Source organism: Leuciscus leuciscus, assembly GCF_965113295.1.
Source record: "Leuciscus leuciscus genome assembly, chromosome: 1".
Classification (NCBI taxonomy): Eukaryota; Metazoa; Chordata; class Actinopteri; order Cypriniformes; family Leuciscidae; genus Leuciscus; species Leuciscus leuciscus.
The window spans coordinates 14,658,528-14,673,770 of NC_138725.1; the positions used below are offsets into that span (position 1 = coordinate 14,658,528).

The following is a 15,243-nucleotide window of genomic DNA, read 5'->3' on the forward strand; positions in this document are numbered from 1 at the left end:
CTGATTTTTGGAAACTGTGGAAGTTGAATAAAGGTAATTTTGAAAAAGTGACATCATGGTGGGAGGTGGGGAAAACACAGATAAAGGTTTTTTGTCAAAATTTCTCCTACAATACTACTGTGTGTGTTAAAAAGAAAATTGAGCAGTTGGAGAAAGATATTATTGTTATGGAAAATGTGATGGATGTAAATGTTTTGGTGTATCCAATGATTTAAGGAATAAGAAACTTGAATTAAGATCCATCTTAGAGGAAAGAGCGAAGGGCGCTTTGATTAGAGCAAGAATTTCTTCTATCAAAGACATTGACTCTCCCACTTCTTACTTTTTTAATCTGGAGCGGAAAGTTGCACAACAAAAACGCATTCTTCACCTGCGCAAGGAAAATGGAACATTAACATCAAACCCAACAGAAATGAGGAAAATGGCAATGGATTTTTATGCTGATTTGTATGGTCATACCGACTGTGACTCTGAGAATATGGCACAATTATTACAAGGACTTCCAAAGTTGCAACCTGGGGATAAGAAAAAGCTTGACACCATGATCAACCTTAATGAACTTTCAGATGCAGTTCAGCAACTCTCCACAGGGCGTGCGCCAGGAATAAATGGTTTACCTGCTGAGTTTTTTAAGACTTTTTGGCCTGTTTTAGGTGAAGATTTTTATGAAGTGTGTTGCGAATGTTTTGAAAAGGGAATGTTACCAACCAGCTGTCAGAGGGCTGTGATCTCTCTTTTACCAAAAAATGGAGACCTAGGTTTGTTAAAAAATTGGCGCCCTGTTTCTTTGATGTGCTCGGACTATAAAATATTGGCAAAAGTTTTAGCCAATAGGCTAAATAAATATTTGCATATTGTGGTCAAAGGAGAGCAAACATATTGTATTCCGGGTCGCTCAATCATGGACAATCTGTTTTTAATAAGAGATGTTATTGATGTGTCTTTTAATGAAAATTGCAACGTTGGATTTTTGTCTATTGATCAGGAGAAAGCCTTTGACCGGGTGGGTCATGAGTACATTTTTAAAGTATTGGAATCTTTTGGGTTCGGGGATTGTTTTATTTCATGGATCCAGTTGTTGTATAAGGGGGCGTCAATAATGCTCAAGATGGGGAATGGTTTGACTTATCCATTGCCGGTTAAAAGAGGTATTCGACAGGGGTGTCCTCTCTCTGGGCAACTTTATAGCTTAGCAATTGAGCCCCTGTTATGCAAATTAAGAAATGGATTAAGGGGTTTCATGGTTCCAGGTGACCCAAGGGAGTCGAGATGTTTTGTGTCGGCTTATGCCGATGATGTAACAGGGCTCCAGACTGCGACCAAATGGTCGCATTTTGCGACCAAAATTTGAGAGTGTGCGACTGAATTTTTCATCCAGTCGCACATGTGCGACCAGTAAATTTGTTTTGTTTTTACACGTTAAACGGAAGGGGCGCGTCAGTGAATCCGGAATGTGTGGCAGGCCAATGAGTGTGAGAAGAATTGTGAATGGCCACTGTAACTGGCTAATGTGTGGAGGGGGAGGGTCCTAGAGATAATCGAGCGCGCGTAAACGTCCGTGGGAAGGAGACGGAGACAAATATCAATGTCACAGACACAGCCGGATGATGATTCAGAATCAGAGGTTTGTGAGGTGATAAAGGCCCGAACCCACCATTTTCGGGAAGACTGGCTGCGAGAATTCAGCTGGTTGAGGTACTGTAAGGAGACGAACTTAATGAACTGCGAATGTTGCAGTCGCTACCCCAGAACTGCGGGGAAAATGAAGTTTGCAGACAGTGCAGGCACTTCGCAGTTTAAACACAATATGCTAGTCAGACACATTCTCAGCCTCAAGCATAGAGTATTCCGTGACATGTTAATAAATCAAAACAAAATGAAAGCGGAAAAAAACTGCGCTACTCACTTCTGCGTCACGGACCGTTTAATAGTTCGAACCAATAATAGACAGCGCAGAGCTTCTCTCGCCAGTCGCAGGCGGATCTCGATCACGCAACACCGTCACATCGTGGACATCCAGTGAAGAAATCCATTGAGTTCACGACAGAATTAATAACATCGTTGCGAGATCCAGTGAGAAACATTCAGATTCAACGCAGAATTCTCTGTTATAAACCATATCAGATCAAACAGCGCTAACGTGGAAACCAGGAGAAACATGTGCCATGAACGAACAAGTTATAGAAGGCTTTAGGTCCACAGATCAGCAACATTCACCATGGATTTAATGTAGTAACACTAACTGTAACGGTATACTGTGGTTATAACAGTAGCCTACACATATCTTTTTCCAGCACTTCAAAACTATAATATCATATTTAAATGTTATTTTTAATGTGTTGACCAAAACATTTTTTGTTCAACCTTTAAAGATTGTCTCTATTTATAAAACTAAAAGTTTCAAGAAGTAGGAAAACTCACACTTATTTAAAAAAATAAATAAAATTAAATTACCATTGTAAACATAGCTGCTGAGGGCGCTTATTGGCTATTTTCAATCCCTAATATCTATTTTGTCACTCATTTTGCTATTGAATTAATATTAAGACATTATGAATGATAATAGTTCAAGTTAATTTTATCTACACCTCAAATTAAGCTCAGTGCTTTGTCATCCCACAGTGCTACCAGATACTTTCTGTAGAACTTAGTGCCGCTGCCCTCAAATGTTAGTCTGGAGCCCTGTGAACTTAAAGTAAAACTGCACATTGTAATTTCTGTACGTTAAGTCTATTTATTATCAAAGCATTTGTCAGTAATACAGTTATTTTTGGGGGAAATGTGAATAATTGCATTGCAAGGTGATTTAAGATGTGCCCCTAAATGTTCTGCTTGCGCTCCTAAAATTTTAAGTCAGGGGCTACAGCGCTCCTAATAAAAAAAGTTAGTCTGGAGCCCTGTGTAACCATTTTTGTTACTGAGCAAGAGGATATGCAAGTATTATGTGAGAGTTTGGATATTTACGAAAAAGCATCTTCGGCCAAAGTCAATTGGGAAAAAGGTAATGGGTTTATTGTGGGCCAGTGGGAAAATGGTGGGCCACCGCCACTTCCTGGGGGATTGCATTGGGGAAAAGAAGGTATAAAAATTCTCGGAGTGTTTTTAGGAGTTGAAAGCTACAGGAAAAAGAACTGGGAGGGTTTGCTGGAGAAGGTGTCTGCTAAGTTGTCTAAATGGAAATGGCTATTGCCAGAGCTATCCTACAGGGGTAGAGTTTTGGTTACAAATAACCTGGCCGCCTCCATGTTATGGCACAGACTCAATGTTTTAGAGCCACCAGATGACATTGTTAAAAGCATCCAGAGAAAATTGGTGGAGTTCTTTTGGTCTGGACAGCATTGGATTCCTGCGTCGGCTCTGTATCTTCCAACTCAAGAGGGGGGACAGAGTCTGATTGACATAAGGAGCAGGATCAATACCTTTCGATTACAGGCAGCGAAGAGACTGTTGTATGAGGAGGACGTGGCGTGGACAAACGTGGCATGCTCTCTGTTGAGAGGAACATCGAATCTGGGATATGACAAGCAGCTGTTTTTACTAAAAGTTAATGAACTGGATTTGAATCACTTGACTTCATTCTACCAATCCATGCTAAAAGTGTGGAATATGACCTTCTCTGTGACCAGAGAGATTTCGCGACCACAGGACTGGATTATGGGAGAACCGCTGTTTCACAATTCTTTGATACAAACAAACATTTTGTCTTCAAGCAGTGTGAGGAACTGTCTGGTCAGAGCGGGATTTACGAAGATTGAACATCTAAGGGATGACAATGGGTGGAGGACTGCAGATTCAGTTCAGCACATGACAGGAATACGTTCTTTACGTTTCGTGGATCAGATGTTGGAGGAAGTACGCTCAGCGCTGCCTGGAGCCTGCAGAGAAGCTTTGGGAACGCCTTCACAGGGATGGAGCTATAGTTTTCCAGCAATACGGGTCTCTGCTGCACAGAAAAGTCCGGATGATGAAGACACTTTTGTGTCCTTTAAAACTCCAGAGTTGGGATTATTTCAGGACATTGGCAAAAAGGCATTATACATTGTGTGTGTTAAAGTGTCTCATCAAACTGTTTTGAGAAGAGTTAAAACATGGAGGTGGGCAGAAGTGTTTGGGCCAGACTTCAGAGGCTGCTGTAGATCTCTGTAAATCTGCTGTACGTTTCTCAATAGGAGGTTTGTACAGTGGAGACTGATGTATGGTATAATAGCTACGAACAGACACGTGGCGCACCTGAATCCAGAAGTAGGGAGGGAATGTCCTTTTTGTGGAACGGAAGAAACGGTTGAACATTTGTTTATACAGTGTGAGAGGTTAAGAGGTCTTTTTTACTTTTTAGAGGTTTGTTTTGAAAGTATGGGTGAGGATTTTTCCTATAATGTTTTTATTAGTGGCCCGAAGTACAAAGTCAGTGATCGAAGAAAAGTGGTTTTGTTAAATTACCTTTCAGGAATTTGGAGGACACGGAAAAATAGGATATTGGGAACTGGTTCAATTGATGCAGAGAGAGTTCTGAAGGGGATGGTTGCTGCTCTAATTAAAATTGAGTTTGCTTATTTCAAATTAGTTAATAATGTTATAGGCTTTTCTGCAATGTGGTCGGTGGGAAGTGTTTTGTGTGAGGTTGGGGAGGATGAAATGTTGGTTTTGAAGGTGTAATGAAAGGGCTGTAATCTGTATTGATTGAATTGTTTTTTTTATTTTTATTTTTAAATTATTTATAGTGTTGTAGATTTTGGATGACATATTGGAATGAATAATGATAAATAAATATGTTTTAAGCCTCTCTCTCTCACACACACAGTCTTTCTCACACACACTCTCTCTCTCTCTCTCTCTCTCTCTCTCTCTCTCTCTCTCTCTCTCTCTCTCTCTCTCTGCATGCTGGGAGGTTTTGGGGTGAGAGTGGCGTTGAGTGAACTTTTTTTCTTCTTCTTCTTCTTTTCCCCCTTTTTTCTTTTTCTTTTCACTTTTTTTCTCTTTTGCATGTTCTGACACAGTTTTTTTTTTTTTTTTTTTTGATAGTAAGCGGTTAATTTTTTTGAGGAGACGCCATCTCTATCTTTGCAGCATGGTGTGCGGTGTGTACCTGATGACGGTGTTATGGTAGAGGACGTTCTCGTGGCAGTGGGAGATGAGGTAGGGTTTGAAAGTATTATTTATGCCTCCCGAATGAACAAAGCGGTTGTTTTATTTGTAAAAGAGAAAAATACTGCTTGTAGGTTGATTGAAAATGGTATTGTCATACGTGATAATCTTGTGCAGGTTACTCCGCTTTATGCACTTTCTAGTAAAATCATTATTTCAAATATTCCGCCCTTCATTTCTAATGAGGCGTTGGAACGTGAATTAGTGAGATTCGGTAAGTTAGCTAGCGAGTTCAGAACGATCTCTTTAGGTTGTAAACATCCGTCTTTAAAACATGTTCAGTCTTTTAGAAGACATGTGTACATGTTTTTGGACTCTCCAGAAAATACTTTGGATGTTTCTTTCCGTGTGAAGCATGAAGGGAGATCTTATATGGTTTATGCAACTACTGGCAACTTGCGATGTTTTGATTGTGGTGACATAGGGCATAAGCGGATTGCGTGTCCACGCAAAGCATGGAGGAGCGAAACAATTAGTTTCAGAGGGGGAGGTTGATGCTGTGATCATGTCAGTTGATAATGAAATCGCAGGTCCTTCTGGGTTACAGTCAGATACTGGTACAGTAGCGCGCGTCATCTCTGAGCCAGTGTCTGCGGTGCCGATACAGTCAGCTGAGCGCAGCGCTAGTGACGTCACTCGCAGCGGGAATGCTGAGAACCCCACAGCTGGAACTAGCGTTATTGTACCAGGTAACAGCAACGTCGAGCAAAGTAACTATAATGGTGAGGAATCTGATGGAATTAATCCGAGTGGGTCATTAACTTGTACAGGCAATGATAGCATTGATGCCATGTCTGATGATGATTCAATTGACATTGAGGGCTCACAGGGAGATCTTCAAAAGGAAATTTCCTTATATCCCCTTGAGGAAATAAATCACTTTTTGGATGATACTTTTGGCAAACAGGTGAATGTTAAAGACATAAAGACTTTTGTGTTAAGGAATGTTAAAGACTTTTCCCAGACATAAAGAAGTTTGTTAGGTCTGTTACAGTTCTTCAAAAAGCAGTTGGTTTCGATATTTTGAGTGAAAAGAAGCGTTTTCGACTAAAGAAGCATCTTACAGTGATAAGAAAATGTAGGAAAGGAAATAAAAGTTCTTAAACTGATCAGGAATACATCACATGGGTTTCCTCTTTTTCTTTCTTTTTCTGTTATGTCTGTCTTTCCTCCCCTTAAATACATGTATGGATAATTTGAGGGTGGGCTCCATTAATGTTAATGGTGGGAGGTAGGGATGGGGCCGATCCGATTCGGTATCGGGACCGATACCAACGTAATTCACGTATCCGATTTTCCCGATCCAACCTGCGGAGATATCCGATATCCTTGAGTCATGTCTGCGCTTTAACGTTGTCTGCTGAAATGACTCCAAAAGTGATTCCCGCCGGCTAGTCTGCTAGCTGGCTGCAAACTGCGGAATGGATTTCCTGAACGGAGGCGCGGCTCAATGAGACACAGAGTTATGAGACACGCCACCGCTCAGGAAATCCATTCCGCAGTTTGCGGCCGCTGTGTGGAAATTCTTCACACTGGAAACACCGCAGAGCAAGACAGCAAAATGCAATGTTTGCAAAGCCGTAATTCAGAGCTCGTTGAAGCTCCCACGCGTCGTACAACACAACGAATGCAATCAAACATTTAAAAAAGCACCACGTTACTGTGCGTTCACACCAAACGCGAATAGCGCGTCAAATTCGCGTCTGCCGCGTCTAGTTGGACGCTTGAATATTTTGAATCCATTCGCGCGCCCAGAGCGAAATTGACGCTCGTAAAAAGCAAAAGTTTGAAGCGAAATTGACGCGCGTCTGAGGCAAAATCCGCTTGTCTGTTTGCACATGGCTGATGTTGATCGAGCATTCATCGAGAGAGTTACAGCATCGGAGCGAGGATCACCCTTTAGATAGTGTGTGTGTGTGTGTAAGATGTTTACACTTGCACTTTTCTTATATTTCAAGACTCAAGTATTTGACATTTTGGGAATGTAATAAATATTGACATGACCTACAGTTGCATATTTGTTTTCAGAATGGGATTTTTCCTGTTAACAGGATTTACTGTTTTTCTGACTTCCTTTTCTGACCTTATACTTACCATACATGCATAAATATGTAGGCCTACATATCATACTTGCCTGTTGAGAGGAGTTTATTTCAGCATCATATAAAATAAACAATAATGATAATAATAATATTAAAGCAAACACAGCTCTGGTATCGGAATAGTATCGGTATCGGCCGATATCCAAATTCAGGTATCGGGATCGGATCGGAAGTGAAAAAATGTGGATCGGTGCATCCCTAGTGGGAGGGATAGACATAAACGTGATTTGTTATTAGAAAGCATACAGCTAAAAAGACTAAATGTTGTATTGCTTCAGGAAACTCACAGTGATGTAGATAATGAAGCTGATTGGAAAATGTGCTGGAAGGGGCAACAGATACTTAGTCATGGGACAAATTTTAGTGCAGGTGTGGCGATTCTTTTTTCTCCAGAAACTAGAGTTAATATTTTAAGCTCTGAAGAAGTTATAAAAGGTCGTCTTGTCTTAGTGAAGGCTGAAATTGAAGGTTTTCTTTTTTTTTTTTTTTGTAATTCAAGTTTTTATTCTTTTCATCCAGTACATGACAACACATGTATCAATACTGCTTGCAAGGCCAGAATATTACAGTGGTTGAACTTAACAGAAGTAGATGCATTAACAAATGGTCAGAGAAAATAAATAAATGAAAATTACATTGATAATAATAATAATAAAAAAAATAGGTGATTTTTTTTTATACATTTTATAAAAAAATATACATTTTACCAGTTGTTACCTACAGTTTAATACAAACATTATGGTCATCGAGCAGTGGTTGATGTCTCAAACATAATAATAGCGCGTTTAATAATACGATCGCATTATGATTCATTAAATAAAAAGAACCGAATGGCAGGGCTTTACTGAGTCATATGTAAACATAGTATGAATATTGAAACCTGTAAATTGAAAAAAATTAAGTTTAAATTATGTTTTAAAATTGTAATCTTAGTTCAAATGGAACATTATGTATTATTATGTACAACTGTATACATCATTTAAATAAGCATGATATATCTATTGTCTAATGCCCAGGTGATATGCACAATATCAAAATATAGAACTGTAAAATTAGGCTGTGTATAGCGCAAAAATGTGATTTCTCCTGTCCAACAACAACCAGACCGTTATTTCCGGCATGCCGATCGAGTCTGTCCCAAAAATACCTCTCAATGCGCCCTCGTGGACTCGCGCCAAGGGCCCTATAGGTCTGCACTACATGACGTCACCAAAGTGTGGACTCTGAGGAAGTCCACAAGTCCGGAGTGTGCCATTTGGGACAGGGCCCCCGTCTCTTGAAACCACGGAAGTGAGTTAAACTGCAATTCATTGACTGGCCGCTTGGGCTGGCTTCAGAAGTGAGTCAAATCTGTATCTCCCCCATGTTAAAATGACCAACTTTACAGCAGAAAAAAACATGTTTACAGCCTGGATCTCTATGTGGCTTTGGTCTATACAGCTAATTTTGCCCTTCATAACAACTGTGAGGGGGGTGAATTTTTTTATAACTCATCCGTTTAGTTGATTAATAATCAACTAAATTATTACCACATCTAATGGTAATTAACCATAATGTGGGTAATTACCCATTACCCACATTATGGTTAATTGTTACCCATTAATTAAATTGTTACCCATTATTACCCATTATGTGGGTAATAACATATGTGGGTAATTAACCCACATCTGGCCCAGACACTTCGTAAGTTCTGGGCCAGATCCGCGCAACGGACTCGGGCCGGTGTCTTTTGGCACAACGGGCCAATACCGGCACGGATCCGTTTTTTTCTCATCTGGACCAGAACTGGGCCAGCTCTGGATTCCTTTATGGCGATTTGGCCCAAGTGTGGGCCAGATCTGGTCCAGAATCATGCCGGATCAGGGCCAGCTCATTTTGTTGACAGTACACAAACACACTCGCTCGCTCGCTCTAAGTAGTATACATATCTAGAATTTCATGAATCTTCTCATTTACATGATCTAATATCTTATGGTCTTATGCCACTGATATTTTTTGGTTTTAACACAAAATGCTTAGGCAATTAATCTTTTTTACACTAAAATACCACCTGATAATCTAGTGTCAACACTAAAGGCCATTGCACACTGAGTCCGAAATTCACATCCAAAATTTTCGTACGTTAAAAAAAAAATTCGACCTCACGTTATGTCAATCACGCTTGCACACTGTCTACGAAACTTTCGTCCGTAATAAAAAAATTCGGATCGGGTTCGATTTTCTGCGTTTTTCGCATCCACAGCCAGTATTTTGAGAGGTTTTTTGACAATTCAAAGCCACCGTACAAGCGAACGACAAAATCCAGAGTGGCGTCTGACAAGCAGACAACCCAGTCAGCAAATTTCCTTTGGCAAAGATGTGGGCCAGATAAACAGCTGAGCTGTGGCCCAGATTAGTTTGTGTTTGCCGGCCCAGATATGGCCCACATCTCCTTTGCCAGAACTGAACCAAAGCAGTGCCATAACTCCACCAAGCATGAGCCACATATAATTTTATGTGGCCCAAATATGGCACACTTCTTCTTTGCCAGAACTGAACCAAAGGATTGCCATAACTCCTCCAAGCATAAGCCAAATAATACAATTTCATGTGGCCCATATGTGAGCCTTATATGCAACTTTAGTATGGTTGAGTTCTGTTAAAGGGGACATATCATGCTAAATGCACTTTTTTAGCCCTTAAATGCATTTTGTTGTATATTTGGAGTGTTTAGAAGTACAGAAAAGATGAAATTATTCTCTTCAGGTGCTTCGTTGATATCTTTATATTCTGTTTTGGTCATATTTTTCAACCGGTTCAGATTTTTCTGTTATCTATGACGTTTTTTGAACTATCACGTCACAGTATTTGCAGCGGAACTGCCAAATAAGGACATTGACTTCCGGCCCAACACTTCGAGCAATCCGCCATTATTATTTCTCGCTGCAATTTTGTAGTCCAAGCTAAAGGATGCAGAAGTTACGAGAGGGTAAGTTAAAATGTTCGGTTGTTGGATGTAGTAACCCACACGCTTCATTACACCGTCTAATTTAGATGAACTGCCGCGCTTGTGACAGGAGCATGTTTAACTGAAAGAACGAGCAGAGAGAGAGACCCGGTCGCGCGCGCGCTCACTCTCTCTCTTCAGAGCCAGGCGAAAGTGTAAACAAGACATCACCGTCTCCAAACTAGACGCTGTCTTGCTCTCTCTCCCTCGGACATATTAATCAAAATAAATCGACACGGTGGTAAAAGGTCGGAAGACCAAAGTTTCATGTGTAAATACAGTACACACCATTGCGATACATCCATATGAAGACGTTGTTCTGCAGGTTCGTCGTCTTCATTTTCATCTCGCTCCGGCTCTGGCTCGAACATGTAAGGCTGGCTGGACAAGTCTTCCGTTGTTGACATTTTGTTAATAACGTGTGTATAAAAGTTTCTGTGCGCTAGATAATCCTATCTCTGCTACCAGACTACAAAAATGGCCGAACGGGGTGGAGTTGAACCGAGTGTCACCGCTACAACCTGGAGAGGGGGCGGGGTATGAAGTGTCTCAATATTATTTAAAGAGACCGCACCAAAACGAGTTGCTTTCAGAAGCACATTAGAAAAGGGGTAAAAAAGGGGCCTGTGGAGCTATAATAATGAGGAATTCAGACCCAAGCATTGCAGTTCCGCTTTATATAGACTACAAATGTATGATTTATATGTAAAAAGGAACAATTTAAAAGCATGATATGTCTCCTTTAAAATCTAACGGCCCTTATGTGGCCCACATGCAGCTGACAGTATGTAAAGGTCTTATTAACTAGCCTAGTTATTAAGGTAAATGAAACACTCAACAACAAATGTACTCAAAACAATTTACTTTTGACATGTGTTTAAATAATTACAGCTTTAAGAATAAATATAACATTTAAGAATACATTTAAGAATAAATATAATTACAGCTACTCAGTTGTACTTAATAATTTAAGTGGAATTCAGTTGAAAACAAGAATAAATATTAATAATATAAATAACATTCAAAGAGTCTTAGACTAATGATTTTTTTACACCAAAATTCATGTTTTAAAGCATATATTTATGTTATGTTCAACTCTGAGAGTAATAAAAAAAAAAAAATCACAGAAAAATAAAAAAATAAAAGTAACTTATACAGAGAACTTTAAAGAGAAATTGGTAAAGTTAAAGAAACTTGAAAGGTAAGTTGAGATGCGTGTTGATGTACAGGGACATCTCTAATGAGGGTCGGCAATGTGTTGTTGGGCCTCGCGTTTCTTCAATCGCTCCCTCCTCCCCCCCTCTCGGTCTCCAGCGAGGTGCAACCATTTAATGATGTTGAATTCAATGTCTTTATGTGATGCTTTTCCAGTAAGGGGATTCTGCCTGACTGCACCTGCAATAAAGATGAATTTAAATAATGTTAGCAGCAATACAACCTGGAAGCTAGAGCTGCAGGATAATGGAAAAAAAAAAAAATCATTAAATATAAATTATTTCCTTTAATATTTTAATTGCAATTATTAACCACCTCTGATTGACCACTGTGTGTATGTATATATATATATATAAATCCAGTATATTTTCAAAAGGAATTGCAAAATGTGGGCCATAATAATACCATAATTTCTTATGACAAATTATTTAGATTTTGTTTTTAGAATATATTTTTAGAATACTTTTTCAGCAACCGGTTACAACACTGCATGTATTCTGCTTTAAAAAAGACATGCACACTTTAATGTAAAAACACACCAACACAGATAGCATAAATGTCACGTTTAAGTCCAAAGACTCAAATAGAAGTGTTTTTACGAACACAATATAAACTCAAACACAATGATGTGAGACAGCGTGCAAGCACAAACAGCCAAGTTCTGAATGCAAGGAGGAACTTAAATACACAGTGATAATGAACTAAATACAGATAGGTGTAGGCATGCACTGGTATGAGACTTTGACAGTATGATAATCAAGCAAAAATATTGTGATTACAGCTTTAAAATGTATGATTGACAATAAATAAATAAATAACTTTATGCAAAAACAAAACAACTTATAAATAAAAAAAATGCAGTCACTTAAGGGATGACCAGGGATGTGATCAGCTAATGAGAAAAAAGAGGGAAAACAAGAATAGCTAACCCCATCCCCTGTAATTATTATTATTTTAATTAAATTAATAGAGATATCTTACTATTGCAATTATATTTGTACTGTAAAAAAAAAAAGAGTACTTATGTATTCATAATAATTATAATAATAATAATGTTACAATAATATGTGGATTGCTTCTGATAAACAATAATTATATATTTTAATTCTCTTTACAGAACAGTATGATGTCTTGCTTTCAAAAGTTGTCTGATTGGCCTTTCGCAAGGATTCCTGGGTAGTAAAAGTGCGTGGAAACTGCTTCAATGCCGCTTCAAGGGTACAAAGGGGGCGCTGCTGAGCACACTTCAGAGCGGTAAAATGCTGAATGGGACGGCCTACGGACTCGTAGACTCAGCGAGCACGCGCAATTCAAGTCCACAAGACCGAAAGTCCGCATGAAGTGCGCCATTTGGGACAGGGCCGGGGAGGTTGCCGCTTGACTGGAACCAGAGAATGTCTAATAGGAAGAGAATTGGCACTCTCTGCTTACTTCCGGTTTCTGGACTGGCTGCAGTAACACGTCTCTGTCCATGCGGGGGCGCTCGCAGGCGAGTGCAGAATGAATGGAGGTCTATGGCGAAAAACCCTCAAAATCCACTTTTCTCAGGATATAATTTTTTGTCTAGTAATTTGAATGTTGTATTCGAAAGGAGATGCAAAGAAATTACACATTGCTGGGTGTTAGATTTTTTAGAGTCACTTATTTGGTTTAAAAAGTCTTTTAAAATGTCAATGACGTCAGAATGCTGACGTCATTAGCAGAATGCTAGCGTGTTATGGGCAACAACCATATAATATAATCCATGTTGAACTTGCAAAACCTACAATAAAATCTGAGATTTCTCAACGGCAATCGGGTGAAAGAGACACATTTAGCCGTCTAGCCCCATAGACTCCCATTCAGTCTGCACTCGCCCGTGATCACCTCCAGTGGAATTCTAATGGAACTGCAACCAAGATCGATACAATGGGGCTAATAGGAAGTGCCAAGGCTCTCCGTAGACGGGCTCTGCTGGAACGCAGCACTTGTTCCACAATCTGTGTGGAATCTGCGTGGCCCTGATTGGCTGCAGGGGTGTCCCGTACGCACGTGGCCGCGTGCTTTGGAGGCCGATGACGTCACCGCTCGCTCAAGCCGTCTCTTCCCTCATTGAGAGCAGTGTTGCCAAGTCCGCTTATTATAAGCGACTTTGGGCTTGTTTTTCTGTAAAGTCGCTTACAAATATTGGTAGTCGCGGGTTGCGTTTTTTTGGGCTTGTTTCTAAAGTGTAGTTGCTTATTTGGGCTTTTTCCCAGCTTCATAATAAGTTGTCAAGCAGATTTTAGGTGTGTTCGACATCGGCTGCGGCTGGATGTAACCGATCGGCGAGAGTAGCCGCGTGCAGGCGGGGAGGAGCTGCAAATGGAGACGTGAAGTCGGACACTTTCTGGTTCCCGTAGTGACAGCTCACGTGTTGTTTGCATACTTTACCACAGCTGCAGTGAAATAAATGCAATATTTGCCAAATAATACACAGATGTTTCAGAGACATTTTCATTCAATACTTTATGCACTGCTTCATACAGCGTCTGTTTGAACAAGAATAAAGTTCAACATTTAGCTACTATCAATGAAGTGGAGTCTACGTTTTTTAAGCAGTTTTAATTTGATAAACATGACACAATATAACATGACAACGACATGAAAAGAGTGTTCACTGTTATAATAAACTGATTTGAGAGCTTTAGAGGAACTAAAGGTGTTCGAATAAACACGAAACACACGTGATCGTTGTCATGCGGTGAATCCGGCCAATCGTGGAACAGCTGTGTCGTCATCAGCCCACGTGCAGCCCAGTGCAGCCGCTCTTGAGAAGCTGCGCTGGCTGAGTTCTCCGGCTACTCTCGATTTGCTCTCGCGGTACTTTGATGGCATACGTCACAGTCACGTGGCGTCGGCGCTGTATCAAGTCGGACAAAATTTCTAACCGGCATGCACTGCTTTAAGTCAGCCGCCGATCGGTCTGCGCAGAGCTGCATGAAGTCGAACAAGCCTATTGTCTATATGTTAAACGTAGGAGTTTGTCTTGCCTTTTCCCTCTTTCCCTCCCCTTTCCCATACACACAGGAGAAAGCAGAGTTTTTTCCCACCCACATCCTGCTTCTAATTGGCTCTGACCCAGATGGCAACGAGTACTAGCCAATCAGAGGCAGAGCAGGGCAATCTGTTTTTTTTATGATAAGGAAAACGTCAGTGAGTGACGTTTAAATGAAAATACGCGCGAGTCGCGACTGATAGTGAATGGACTGTAGGAAAGTTTTTGGAGGAACAAATGCCCGGGACAAAGTGAGCGAAAGCTATAACTAGCTTTCCTGTATACTGCTTCAGCTCTCTTTCCGTTGGTAAACTGTATGTATGTGTATGTTAGGGTAGTTTGCGTGTTTAGTCTAGTTAATAAAGTCTCGTTCATGTCACACGTAAAGTTGTCCGTGTTTCAAGCTCATATCTGGAGTCCCTAATTATAGATCTCGACAACTTGCTCTAGTAGTACTAGAGTAAGGAGTAAAAGGGATTCAACCTGTCGTGGGGGATGACTCAAAAGCACTGTGCAGAGTATGTAGCGGACCTCGTACAACATGCTAGCACAGAAAATTAATTCATTAATTAAATTAATTTATAATTTGCTCAACTTGTGACAAAGACATCAAAATGCACCACATTAATTAACATGTCATTGCTCCGTGTATGTTCACAGAACATAATAAATAAACAGAAAAACAAATAAACTGTAGGCTACCATGTGTACAGTTTTGCAAAACTGCGCAGTTAACCAATCTGTCCACATGGATGTAAATTGACAATCTGTAGCCACAG

The 15,243-nt window shown here is 40.1% G+C and overlaps 1 long non-coding RNA gene across 1 annotated transcript in view; it reads left to right on the forward strand.

Moving 5' to 3' along the window:
• The window catches only part of LOC309503418, a 177,274-nt gene that overhangs the window by 91,095 nt on the left and 70,936 nt on the right, over nucleotides 1-15,243 (forward strand). The window lies entirely within an intron of this gene.